This window comes from Centruroides sculpturatus, unplaced genomic scaffold (assembly GCF_000671375.1).
Source record: "Centruroides sculpturatus isolate CEXI.00-Female unplaced genomic scaffold, Cexi_2.0 scaffold129, whole genome shotgun sequence".
NCBI lineage: Eukaryota > Metazoa > Arthropoda > Arachnida > Scorpiones > Buthidae > Centruroides > Centruroides sculpturatus.
This window is the reverse complement of record NW_019384478.1, coordinates 18,019-33,172: the sequence shown is the minus strand read 5'-3', so window position 1 is coordinate 33,172 and position 15,154 is coordinate 18,019. Positions and strand designations below refer to the sequence as shown.

At 24.8% G+C, this 15,154-nt stretch overlaps 1 long non-coding RNA gene across 1 annotated transcript in view; it reads left to right on the top strand.

Annotated features, from left to right (window-relative positions):
• Positions 1-11,579, top strand: part of LOC111621378 — a 21,116-nt gene extending 9,537 nt beyond the window's left edge. The window contains exons 2-3 of the long non-coding RNA XR_002756065.1: positions 3,290-3,437; positions 11,389-11,579. This is a non-coding gene — a long non-coding RNA (uncharacterized LOC111621378). The remainder of the gene's footprint in view (positions 1-3,289; positions 3,438-11,388) is intronic.
• The last annotated feature ends 3,575 nt before the right edge of the window (positions 11,580-15,154 follow it).

The window sequence follows — 15,154 nt, the reverse complement described above, 5'->3', positions numbered from 1 at the left end:
ACAATAGGACATTGGTCACTCCTGAGAAAATTCCAAATTGGAATGCGTAGAACAAATTTTTCAAAATATTATTTTTAAAAATTGGAACAAAAACATAATGCTATATAACAACAAAAATTAAATGATGGTAAATATAAAATTTTACACAAATATAAGAATTTAAGATATAACTTAATACCAATTAATAAAACTTAATTTATGATGGCTCTCCTCAGATTTTTGTAAAATATTTGCTTTTGAAAAAGTATTTTTGTGTGTGTTGTTTGTTGTTCTTGATGTTATTTAGCATTGTTTTTTTTCCAATTTTTAAAAATATTTTGAAGAATTTGTTCTATGTATTCCAATTTGGAATTTTGTTAATTTAAAGACCTGAGGCAAACTTGATCAAGGTCAAAAACATTTGTCAAAAGTTTTTTATTAAAACTTTTTGTTACCAGACTTTAAAGGTTGTTTACAGTTTCATTTTTAAACTATTGTATAATAATTAAAAAAAATTAACTTCAAATCTTTGTTACAAATTTTTAAGTAAAAGTTTTTATTAAAAGGTACATTCCCAATTGATACTACCAAAACAAGATTACAAGTACAAGGGCAAAGAAGTGATGCTCGTTATGCAGAACTTAAGTATAGAGGCATGTTTCATGCTTTAATACGTATTACTAAAGAAGAAGGTTTACAAGCTCTATATTCAGGGTAAAATAAGTTTTATTATTCTGTTATTTCAATTAGTATTTGAATTATTGAATTAAATTTTAATTTATATAAATATAGTCTTATATCTTAATACTTCATGTATTTATTGACTTAATTTAGAATTAATATACTATTATTATTAGTAGTGATAAGAGTTTTATTATTATAGAAAGTAAAGAGCCTAAAGTTAATCTAAAATCTTTGTTAATCAGATTATTGTTAAAATTGAAATATTATAAAAACTATTACATTAAATAATAGTTTTTATAATTGTTTCTGTAAAATATATGATTTATTAAATAAATATAAACTAGTTTGTTTGATTTTAATCTGTTTAAAATTATATTTTAACATGTTTGAAATAGCATAATCTTACTTAAGAAAATACTTAAAAATAATGAAATAAAAAGAAATTATTAGTGAGTTGTGTTATTTATATTTTATAAATGTTATGTTGTATTTTTAATTTAATTATATAAACTTTTAATTTTTTACAAGATTTAACATAAATTATTATTTATTAATTAATTTCATGTTTGCTTTCTTTTTTCTAATATAATTTTAGTTTGTTGCTTTGATTAATTGTGCTTGATGTCTTAAATGTTTCATGTTGCATTAATTTTATGATATTAGCATCAAAATTTAACAGTAGTTTTAAAAAATTAAAATGTATAACTATTTATCCAAATCTAATGTTTGTTTTATTCTAAAAATTTTTTTATAAATAATTTAATAAATGCATAATTTAAATAATGCATGATCGTTAAAATTGAAAAAAAATTCATAAAATTAGGATTATTATATTTAGAGATGATGTTGAAGTTTAGTTGATTATAAGTTAGTTTCCTCCTTTCTTCATTCTTATTAATTTTAGAGTAAAACTAAAATATTACATATATGGTAAAACTCCAGTTTTCCAAAGTAATTGGGACCTTGGGCCATTCGGATATGCAGAATAGTCGGATAATTGTATTTTTGCTTAAAAAGTGTTTTTTTTTTTCCCCTTACCCAAACACCCATTATGTACATATGTATATAATTATATGCAAATAAAACATTAAATGTGGAAATGTACCTTCAAATGAAAATAGTTTATTTTCTATGTATATACAGTACAGATATATATATTCATGCATCCCTATTTATTTTTAAAGTCTGAGGGCAATTCAGATAATGTGTCCAGATAATTGGAGTTTTATTGTATAAAAATGTAAATACTCCAATTTATCAATTGAGACCAAAATTTTATCAGATTCTTAACTGGAATATTTTGCTTAAACTGTTATTAAGGTTTAGGAAAATTTGTCATTGAGATAGTATATATTTGGTCTATTTATAACTGTAATTATTAAATAATTTAGATTTACTTAATTATGGTAATAATTTAGAAACAACTAGAAAAAAGTCCACTCAGAGCAGAAACTCAGTTCTGAACTTTTTTCTGGGCATTGCTAAATTAATTAAAAATTAAGTAAATTGCTTAATTAATAATAGACAGTGTAATAATAATAGGCATAATTAATTAATTATAGGCAGGTACTTTATTTTATTGACAAGTTACTTTAATTCTTAAGTTTACTAGTAGTTTGAAAACAGCATAATAAAGTTTTAGTTGTTGTTTGATGTATAATGTTACATTATAAGCAATCAGATTGCTTTAAATGAATTCTAACATATGATTAAAGATACATACACTATATGCAGTTTATTATAACATTTTACTTATTTAAAGCATGGTGATTTATTAATTATATACAAATTTTTTAATTTTTTGTAACTAAGTAAAAATAACAAAATAAATTTTTTATATAAATGTTTATATTTCAAAACATTAAATATATTTCTGGCTTAAAATTTTTTTGTTTTAAGATATTTTTAATGATAAATTCAAATCTGTATCTAATTTTTTCCAGTCTATATTAATATTGTAAATATAGCAAAATTTAAGAAATTATCATATATATTTCTAACGTAAAAATTTACATGATATACATTTAACATATTCAATTTTAGATTTGGATAAATATAGTCATTTTTTAATATATTTTAAAATTTTTTATTGAATTAAAAAATTTTTTAATTATCAAAAAATTCTAATATAAATAATTTATAGTTATTTTACAGAAGTAATTACAAATGTTCAGAATAATTAAATATTTTTTTGATTATTTAACTATGAATAAAGTACAAATGCTTGATTAAAAAATTATGTTAAGCTTATGTCTATAATATCTGTTAAACTGTTTATAATTTTATATCTGTATATTTTAAAAATACTTGAATATTCCCTATTATTCAGCTATGATAGGGAGCTGTTTTTGATGAGAAGAGCTGAAATGTAGAAAAATTGTAAATCATGATCATATATATCAACTTGATTTCAGGAAAGTAAGAATGCAATCTAGCAACAAGAGTAGGAATGAAAGCAACTGAATGATTTGACAGGAAAAGTGGATTTATCTTCTCTTTACTAGAATTTAATACAATAATGTTGTTGTTGAATTCATTGTTCAGTTATTCATTATAAAATTACTAATGAGATTTTAATCTTATATATTGCTATAAGATCTGAGATATTTTAGATAGAAAACCAAAGGTACATTCCCAATTGATACTACCAAAACAAGATTACAAGTACAAGGGCAAAGAAGTGATGCTCGTTATGCAGAACTTAAGTATAGAGGCATGTTTCATGCTTTAATACGTATTACTAAAGAAGAAGGTTTACAAGCTCTATATTCAGGGTAAAATAAGTTTTATTATTCTGTTATTTCAATTAGTATTTGAATTATTGAATTAAATTTTAATTTATATAAATATAGTCTTATATCTTAATACTTCATGTATTTATTGACTTAATTTAGAATTAATATACTATTATTATTAGTAGTGATAAGAGTTTTATTATTATAGAAAGTAAAGAGCCTAAAGTTAATCTAAAATCTTTGTTAATCAGATTATTGTTAAAATTGAAATATTATAAAAACTATTACATTAAATAANATATATATACTACTTTAACAATAAAATATAATATAAAAGTATTGATAGAATAAATAAAAAGAAAGGAATTGTAACATTATAAGTAAATACATTTTATTAGATGTATTTAACTAAAAAGTAATTACATTTACAAATTATTAGATGGGCAACTGTTTACATAATATTTTTCAGTAAAACAAAATAAACAAAGAACTTGTTGACATTGTGCACATTTAACAAATCAAAGATTTTGGAAATTATTCTTAACACAATTTAAACTGTCAGTGTTTAAAAAAGGAAAACAAACTTGTTTCACATTTAATAGTTCACATTTTTCATGTTAAAGTCCAGAAGCAAACCATGCAAATTTAATCAAATTATTAAATATTGGCGCAGATAATTGATGATGAAGAATCGAATGTAATTTTATTATGTCATTTCTAGTTGCTCAAAACAATTTCATTGAAGAATCATTACAAAATAGTTGTATAGCATTTAAAATTTCTTTAGCTAAAAATTTTAATTGTCTATGAAATCCAACATTTAAAGGTTGCCATATAGAAATACACTACACTTTGGTGGAATAATTAGTACTTCACATGAATTTTGATTTATAGATATTTGAAATACTGTATTATAAATATTAATATTTGTTTGTCCACTCCATGAGTCAATTATTAATAATGAGTTTTCTGTTATATTTGAAGATAATACATCTTTTACATAGTTTGTAATAATTGCTGTAGATAATTTGTCAGATGAGCAAGTAAGCCGTAACAGTAACATTTGGGGCATTAAACAGCAATCTTTGAACTCCAAGTCCAAAGGTTCCATGAACCTCTTGTAAGCAAATAAATGCATTACCTACAACTTGTCTGTTAGCATTAATTAAATGTTGAACAGTGTAGGAATGCATAACTTTATTACTTGGAGAATGTGCAAATCCAATAGTATTTTTTTTTTCTCCTTTATATGAAGGTGTTCTTGGTGAAATCATTTTGTACGAAATGATTTCACACAGATCCATATTGAATATAAAGTTACATGAGTAAGATGGAAAAAAATTTTTTACTGTTGCTTGAAATTGTGCACTTTTATTAAAATATTTTTTTCATTTACTATTTTTGTTTTATTTACAAGTTTTGTAATTTTTCGAGATACTAATCTGTATTCTTTCTTAAATTTAGCAACTCAGGAATCACTAGCTGTAAACTTAATTGAACTATTCAGCTCAAGAAATTTCTGTAATGCCCATATTTTTAATTGATTACCCTTAACAATTTTATAGCTGCCTCGATCTTTGTCAAACATTTGTTTAGTATGTTCTTTAATGATTTTTAATGTTTCAATTCTATGTTTTTGAAATTGAAATTGTTTTTCCCATTTATATAAACCACTAAAATGTTTTAATTCTTTAGCTCCTTTTCGCTGTAATGTGCATAATTTTCATTTTGGATGTTTCTTATGTAAGTTAAGAATTTCTTCTTTTTGTTTTGTTAAGATTATATTCTTATCAGCTTTTTCATCATATGAATATCCAGATTCACAAACATTGTCTGCGTTAGCAACTTCTTGAAGCAGACAAGTGGTTTTTTTCCTATCTGAAATATCTTTAATCAAATTATTATCTTCCATCTGACAAAACTCTTTGTCATCGTTACTTACATAATTACTTAAAATATCGCTAAATGCATTTTAGCTACCTGTTTATCAAGGTCCAAAATAATAGGCCTACAAATCTCTTCTGTAGGCCAGACATTATCACATAAACGTTTAAATTCTGCTATAATATTTTGAATATTTACATTTAAGTCTTCTCCCATTTTTGAAAATTCTAGAATTTATTCTAAATGTAATATAGTCATCTTCTTTCACGACCTTTTCACTACTAAAAATTTGCATATTTGTATTAAACTAATATAAATTAGTAAGACATTTGATTGCTATTAACTCTAATAGTTTTAGTAAATATTACAAATTTAATATAGAGTTTGTATACTTTTAACGTAATTATTAACTAAATTTTATTAATATTTGTTTAAAGACACTCCAACAGTTCCCTTCTTAGTGTGAAAAAATCTAAAATCTATCAATATTGTTCAAATTCAACTACAAACATTGCAATTCTCATTTCATTATTAATGGACATTTTGTTTGTTGACATTTTTGTCTTTTAGATGAATTACTTTATGCTAAATTATGGCACAAAGTATTAAAAATAGGACAAGTAATTGTTGTGTTGTCAGATTTCAACAATTCATAAATGTTACTCTAAAGCAACTTTTTGTTAATCTGATAGTTTTTTCCATAGAACCTATAATAGTAAAAACAAGGTTAAGAAAGACAGCTTTTATCTTGTTTTCTCTTTTAAGAAGGCCAATTTAGCAAGGAAAGCTGCACATTGTGAATATTTCTAATTAGACTGAGACTTTGTTACTTTCCAGTTTTAAACTTTTGTCATATATGCTACTTTCAATGTGAACAATATTTTAATACTTTAAATCTCTTGTTATTAAAAGATTTTGGTCATACAATTTGATAAATGCATTGTCCAAAGTAATATAATTCTTTCTAACCTGTTACCGGTATGTCTACTAACTCTTACCGATCCAAAACAAACCAAAACTAACGTTTTCGAACCCCTATAACGGTTCTTCTTCAGGCTTTTTCGAATCTCTGATGAAAAATGCAGCTTGTAAAAACTTTAAATTCAAAATATGTAAGTTCGAATGCACGTTTCCCGTTTCCGTCATTGTATGTCATGCGCAGTTGACTCCAAAACGGGCTATCATAAATTACCATTCATAAACGCTAGCCACGCTGTTGATAACGTAATCTCTTCTTTATAATTGATGCATTGATTATCCTTAAGGTTAGCTAAGTATATGCTGGCTGCCTCTAGCCATCTGATATGGTGTACGTGCCGTGTGGTGTGAATAATTCTTGTATTCTTAAATTTGGTGTCTATATCCGGATCAGAGGCATATACTGCTAGGGCCGTCGTGCTCCTTTATTTCTGAATATCAGCAGCATGTTTTTTGAGTCTAACCTCTAAGGATCGTTTGGTGGAGACATAATTAATAAATGTCTTTATATGTGTTATAAAATATGTTTTAATTGGGGAAATTGTTTCAAAAGTTGCAATTGGAAAGAAATGTGATTACTGAATGTGCTAGTCAAATGATCTTCATGATGCGATTGTTATATAAATTAGAAATACTATCGTTGAATGATATTAACTATTGTTGTTCTTAATAGCCTAGTCATTTGCCTGACAATTTTTGACAATGTAGTCATGAGAGAGAGAGTGTGTGTATGTTTGTTTATCATAATAATGGTTAGTTTTGAAGAATATGGAATATCTGTAATGTTAAAGTTTTATTCTTGGCATTGTGTTTTGTTGTTTAATAAATTTATTTTTCTATACTAATATTATAAAGAGGTAATGTTTGTAAGTTTGTTTGCAGCAGGTAATCTCCGAAACTACTCATCCGATTTCAAAAATTCTTTCACCAATATTTAGAATGGAACCTCAGGGTGGACATAGGCTGTATATTATTCCGTTAAACATTCATATAAATTAAAATATATAATCTAGGTTAAAGCTTTTATGTCCAACAGATGGCACTACGAGTACGACGCCCTAAGTTTGCTTTTCTGTGAAAATGAACTAAAGCAGATCATCTTCTATCTATCTATATAAATAAAAATGTAATGTTCGTTTGTTCCTACCGATTCCTTTGAAATTTTGACACAACGCTGCATTCGAATACGCATGTGTTTTATATAATATACATGTCGAAATCCTCCCGGGAGATGGACAGGATTAAGGCTTACCGTAAAGAACTCTGCTTCTATTTATACTATTTTAGATGCGGTTTTTTATGTTTTTGATTGCATTTTAATAGGGTACATCAACAGAATATACACTACAAAGGGATTTTTCGATATTCCCCCGTGGGGGAGAGGGACAGGATTAAGGCTTACTGTGAAGAATTTGGCTTCTATTATACTATTTCAGATGCGGTTTTTTGCGTTTTTGATTGCGTTTTAATAGGGTACATCAAGAGAATGTACACTAAGAAGAGATTTTTCGAAAAATTTCCCCCTACGGGGAAAGTGTTATACATTTATAATAGATACATTTTGAGCCACAACAACATGTGGCGGGGTCTGCTAGTATTCAATAAAATGACAAGCATATTGAACTTTATTATATTATCACCAAGAATAAGATCAATAAAAATTTTATTTGGATATTCTTTTCATACAAACTGAATGTCTTCAAATCAATCAAATTCTTATTCAGTGTACAAGCATAAATATAAAATACAAATTTTAACGAAGTTCAAAAAAGGATAAAAATAATACAATGCACTTGAGTAAATATCTTAAAATATAAATTGCAAAAAAATAAATCTGTTTTTAAAGAATTATTTAAAATCATTTATTAATAATTAATATAGTAATATAAAAATGAATCTTTAAATAAATCTCAGAGTACTTCTGATTTTATTAACTATTTAATTGAAAATTTTAATTAAAAGTTAAAATATAATAAAAGTAAATAAAAGATCATAAAACTTGCCATGATATATAGTGGATTTTCAGAATCTAAATTCCGTTTCTTTAAATGATAAAACCAAATAACTTGTATCCTCTTTCTAAATTAATATCTTTTAAATTAAAGCAAAGCTTAAAATTTTTATTGTAGTCTCTGATTAAGGGGAATTAGCAATAGCTTATTGAGTTACTGATAATTTCTAAGCCTGCATTATACTATATAAACTTTTGTATGAATAATAGAGATTTTTGGAATTTGAATGAAAATGCAGGTATTTATAATTGTTTCCCAACAGATTCTATATATGAAATACATTTTAAAAATCATAATACAGCATTGTTATGCAGGAGCAATTGAAAAATCTTTAAAGAAAAAAGAGGGTCATAGAATTAAAAATTATTAAATATATTAAAACAAGTAAAAGAAAATATAAAGCAATTTTTAGCAATAAGTGAGAACTTTGAATTGAAATGAGATGAGATTAAAGTCATACATTTTCTGTGAGATATGCTAAAATATTGTTTCATTTCTGTAAAAATTTTTCTTAACTTACTTTTTATTAAAATTTTTAACATTTTATAATTAAAAATTATATAAAATTATTTAATTTTATATAATTTAAATTCAAGTATATTTGAATGTTTCAATTTTTGCAACAAAATAATGCTTTTATTTATTCATTCATATTCTACTAAATAATAGAAAATTTCTAGTTATTTCAAAGTAGTTGTGAAAGTTGTCCTACTGAAAAATCTCTGAAGAATCATAAGAGGATGTCTGTAGTTATAAGATACATTAGTTTAACAGTTGCTGATTTAAAATACAGTAGAGCCTCGATTATCCGATCCCCGATTAACCGACGCCTCGGTTAACTGTCCGTCCTAGTCGGCAAATTTCAAATGTCCGCTAGTGATGTGGCGCTACAATGTTTGGCTATGTCTTGGCTATTTTAATATTATTTTTACGTGTTTTAGCTGGCAACACTGGATTGACCATGAAAGGGAGCCAGTATTTAAACGAGGCTTAATTTTATAATTTTTAACGATACAATAGCGACGATTATTATTTTAAAAAATTTTTGTTAGGCTTAACATCGATGAAAATTCAACGCGAAGTAGGTTAATAGCGATATACTAATATACTAATTACATGGGATATAATAATATACTACACTAATAATGAATTTTTTCATACTTTTCGGTTATCCGACTTTTCAATTATCTGACCATCCCCAGTCCCCAATTGAGTTGGATAATCGAGGCTCTACTGTAGTCAGTAAAAAAATTAAATTTGTGTTGTGAAATCCTCAAATCTACTTCTATCAATGAATTATAGTTTTGTCAAATACAGAATATCAGTTAAAAAATATTTCACAAATTAATTATTTATTATTTTAAATTTTTAGCCAAATTTGTTTCAAAGTTTTGCTTAAATTTATCAAAGAAAAATTGTACTTTTTTTAAGACATATACAATAGGACATTGGTCACTCCAGGAAGGTGGTCATGTCTATAACCTTCTTAGAGTGACCAATTTCATTTGGTCTGAAATTTACTCAATAGATTTTAGGGATACTTTTCTCTGTATAGTGACCACCTGCTTATTGTGTAATGTGACCAATGTTAGATCTGGTTTTCCTCAAATGTAACCTGTTACAGTGCCTACTTTACAGAAAAAAAAAGCTGATGGGTTATGAGTTTTTGGGTTACTGGCAAATCATGTGGATGCTTTAATATTGTAATACAAAGCTAACATGAGAAACTAAATTCAATTCATATTTCACCAAAAATGTTAAATAAATATTTTAAAAACTGAAAAATGAGAAGTAATTTCATTACCTCTGAAATTGCTTTTATATTCTTTTTTAGGTCAACATCAAACTTTCTGGGCACTAGTGATTATAAATTTTGGGCTGGATTTTATAATTGTTTAAGCTATAAAAATCTTAGATGTCTAGCAACTTGTTCAGGCAGAATTTAGAAAACTCCAGAAATACATCATTTTCTAATGAACTGAGTTTCTCTCCTATTTCTCAAACATAAGTGTATTCTGTAGTTTTGTATGTTTTATTCATTATTGAGGGTATTTAAAATCTGTTCATCTATAGTTCTGCAGCCCTCAATTATGGCTCAAACCAAGCCCTACAGAGAACTTTCTCTGAAAGAAAAAGTAGGAATATAAAGTTTCTTGAATTCAATAATCAGCAAAAAACAGCAGTTCATTATGTGTTAAAAACATTCATATATGAAAGGCAGAATACCATGAATATTATTAACACAATAAAAATGGAGACTTCTAGAAAAGTAAGAAAGACAGCAAATTTTGAGATAAGTGATGCTGTTCTGAAATGGTTTCAGTGAAAGCATCACATGAATGCTCATGTCTGGCTCAATTCTACAGGAAATAGCATTCACATTTGCAGAGAAGCTTCATATTCAGAACTTTAATGTATCAAATGGCTCTCTTGAATCATTTAAGCAAAAACATGTCATTTTAGAGAAAATACTGTGTGGAGAATCAAATGATGTAGATGACTTAACAATGGAAAACTTCAAAGAGAGGATATCTCAATTTATATAGTTTTTGACATAATTAATTAATGTGTATTCTCCTATATAAATCCACAGTTGTCAATGTTTATAGAAATAAACTCACAAAACCTACAAAACAATGTGTCATGGGATTTGTTTGTCATAATGTATGTATTCTCCATATAGGGACCATTTATCTTGGTCCCAGGGTGGGTCACCTTAAGCAGGTTCCACCATTTATCATTCATTCCAAAATTTAATTTTTAAAAATAGAATATATTTTTTCTGTTTCATAACTAAAGAATTATTATTTAAACTTTTAAGAGATATTTTGAATTAAGATTGCATGGATATTTATTCATTTATTTACCTTATTAAAATATTTTGCTTATTTAATATAATTTCATTATTTTGATACAACATGTAAAAGTTATCTTTTCTGAAAATTATGACTAAAATTATTCTGAATATTTGATTACCTCTTATGTAAGTTTGTATTTAAATATTAAAAAAATTCATTGCCAAATTATGTTTAAAATTCTTATGTAATATCAAATGAAAACTATTTGTTAATATCAATTTAACTTTTTGAGGTGCTCTAACTTTTTTTGATTCTCAGATGACTACAAATGTCACTTCAACTGGAATTCAGAATTCTTCCTTGTTAATATGCTTGTTATATTTAAGCATCATTCATTGGCAGAAGTTGGAAGCTACAATATCGTTGGTAAATTAAATAAAAGCAAAATTATTCACTCATACAGATTTATCACTAATATATCAAAATTTTAATAAACATATTTAGTATAAAATGACAAAAAATTGATGTCTGAAATTATAATTTTTTTAATTGAAATATATTTAAATTAATAAATTTCAGATATCAAATTTTTGAATTTGTATTCTTTTTGTTTAACATTTATTATACCAAATGTAAATATTAATAATAACTAAAATAACTGAGTTATACTTTAAATTGATTTGGCTAACAATAACAACAGCCAAATTACTTAATCATAAAACATAACCTGATAATTTTGGCAATTATTAACAATTATATTTGGTATAATTAGATGATGAATTATATATTATTAATTTGAAAATTCAATTACAATAAAAAAATCTATTGAATATTCATTACAAACAAAACAATACATATTTATAAATATTAACCAATGCTGGAATTTTACAAAAGCATATGATTATAAAATATATTTTTGAATATATTAATTATTATGCTGTTAATATTTATTATATTGTCATAATTGTTGAATTCCTTTTATTAATAATTGAAAATACTCTGATTTATAAGCCCTCTTATCTATATACAGAAGATGTTGGAATGTAATTTAACTTAATGTTTTCTTCCATAACTTTATTGTTATGACATTTTATGAAGACATTATTTGGCATAAGAAATGAAGACAAAAATATTCTAAATGCAATAAAATGATTATGCTGTTGCAATTCTAACTTTTAAATTTTTTAGTTAATAATTTTAATTTTGTTAAAAACTATATTGCCACAGAATTAATAGAGCCAATATATTAAACTTATTTGATACTTGTTATACAGATAATTTTTTTTAAACACTAATATGTATACCAAGTATCAAACAGGAATCTACTTGTCTCAAAGGCTAGAAAGCATTTCATTTTATTCATATTTTTATTTTATTGTTGATTCCAGTTTGTTTGAATTGATGACATGCATTAATTTATATATTATTATTACTACAAGCTTTTGGCATTAATTGTGCTAAACTTCTTGAGAATAATGAACAAAAAGCAATTAATTCCAAAATGAAATTGTATATTAGGCAGCTTTCAAAGAAGATATTTCAACATTTGCATAATAATATCAAAGATAATGTGTTATAGTTTTTTTATCTGTAAATTCATTATTGTGATATTTTTATCTTTTGATTAGCATTTAAATTTGATTGTTTTTGCACTAAATAGATCTTTTTAATTATGAAAATTTATGTATTTGACTATGCCAAATTTAGGTATTTTTAAATCAAAATCTTTTCCTGACTTTTTTACAAAGGGCTATTTGTTCTGTAGAAAGTATTTCATTTTATTCATATTGTAAAATAAGCATTTTTATTACTTAATCATTAAAGTTAGAAATTGTAATTAATATAACTATTCAAATTGAAAGTATTCAATTCATTTTTGTCATCATATTTAATGAATTTAAGAATATTTTATGAGGCCTAGGCTTACAGCCAAGAGCTGTAGAATCCTAAGATGAAAGAATCTTTCTTTGGAGATGTTCTAATTAAGAAATAATGTTTCATGAATGTAATTTATTGAACATTGCTATTGTTTATATTAAAATTATATTTTAAAATTCTTTACGAAAACTAGTTTGAAATTTTGATATTGTAATATAAAATTCTAGAATTATTTTAAATATGGCTAAAGTTCATTAACCAGTATCTTTTCTATGTATGATTATTGGTAAAATATAATTATCTTCTGGCTAATGAGATTTATTTAATTTATCTCTAATGTAATTCTTAGGAAGATGTGAAATTGTCATTTAATATTTCATAGTCACTTTTAATTTTTATTCATATTTGTAATATATTTATAAATAATTTGTAACTATAATCTAATCTTTTTAATTAAAATATTATAGAGAATCCAAAAAAACTCAAATTATCAAAAATTTGAATTCTCTTTTGAAAATTAAACTAGTTAATTTCAAGTTTCTAGTGTTTGTCAGAATTCTATAGTCTTTACTGATAATGCTTTTCCTCCATTTTAATTCCTTCAATGTTTTACCTAAAGATAAACTTGTATAAACTTTATACTTAAACATCATTAAAGCATAGATAAATAACTCTACTATCTACATTCAGATGCCAATAAAAATGTGAAACACATGTGACAATTTTTCCCATGCTCCAATTTACACTTTACACTTTAAACATTAAAGAAATCTCAAAAATGTGCACATTTTTTAAAGCAGTAGATCACATGCTACTTTCTCTTTTCAAGCTTCATTTTCAAATTATCAGATATACTAACATCAAATAAATATGGTATTGATTAATCTGGTGATATTTGGTTATTGAGTTATCTAAATTTACACTGAACAATTTGATGTAATTATTTTTTTAACATTAATTTAAATGATCTGCCAGATTATCCATTAGGCTATTTTAAGGTTAGTAGATAATTAAATATAAAACAATTATTTAATTATTTACTAGCCTTCAAATAGCTTGATAGATAATCCAGCAGATTGTTTAGCAATACAAATAAATTAGGTTGTTTATGTTCTACAGTAATTTAAATACAAATTTTAAGAAGAATAATGGAAAGTTCAATTTATTTGTCTGATTTTCAGATTAATCAGATTTTTTTAAATCCTTAGATTAAATCCCTGATATAAACTTACAAAATATGTTTAAGGATTTGGTTTTAATAAAGGATTTTGTAATTTTAAATATGACTATTGTATATGTAATAGTTTAACTGAAATTATTGTAAAATCACTTACAATAATTTCATTGGAATTGAAATATTGTAAAATCACTTACAATAATGAATATTTTAATAATTCAGCATGGCGTTACCATGCTGAATTATTAAAATATAAATATAAAATGTTCACGAACACTTTCAGTAACTTTAACTGAAATATATTAACCATTCATATATTAATTTATTTAAAAAAAATATACAAGGGCTATACAAAACAAAAATTTTTTTTCTTAATTTTAGAGTAAGAGTTTAAATTTTTTCTAAAATCGTATTTTGCTTTCAAACCCTTAAATTTTCTTATATTAAGTGTGGAATATGATATCTGAGAAATGTGGACCTTGAGCATTTGAAAAGTTGGATCTTTCTCATAACCTTTTCTACTACATTTTGCAATATTTCTGATGTTATGGTTTTAATTTTATGTTGACTATGGTCCTTTAAGTGTTGCAAAATGTTTGGATTATTCATTAAACCTTTCCCTTTAGATATCTCTATAAGAAAAATTCAGTGTTGTCAAATCAAACAATCTCACTTGCTATGAAAAAATTATCATATCAGGAAACTAAACAATCTAGAAAGATCTTCATTAGGATCTGAATTGTTTCTTGCACAATGTAACAAATTTCACAATGCTCTTTGCAACTGAAAACAAGTCATTGACAGAAGTTTTTCATTAAAATAAAGGGGTTTGTTCAGTTGATCTATTTTGATTATATCTATTATAATAAATCAGTTGATTTATTTTGCACCATCCTGTATTAGAAAATCTTTGTTTTTAAGATATTTATATCATAAAAGTTAGCAATATGTTGTAAAAACAGAATTTTGAAGTTTAACTTTTTCTAAATTAAAGACATGATATCCCATGCAATCCCATATATATATATA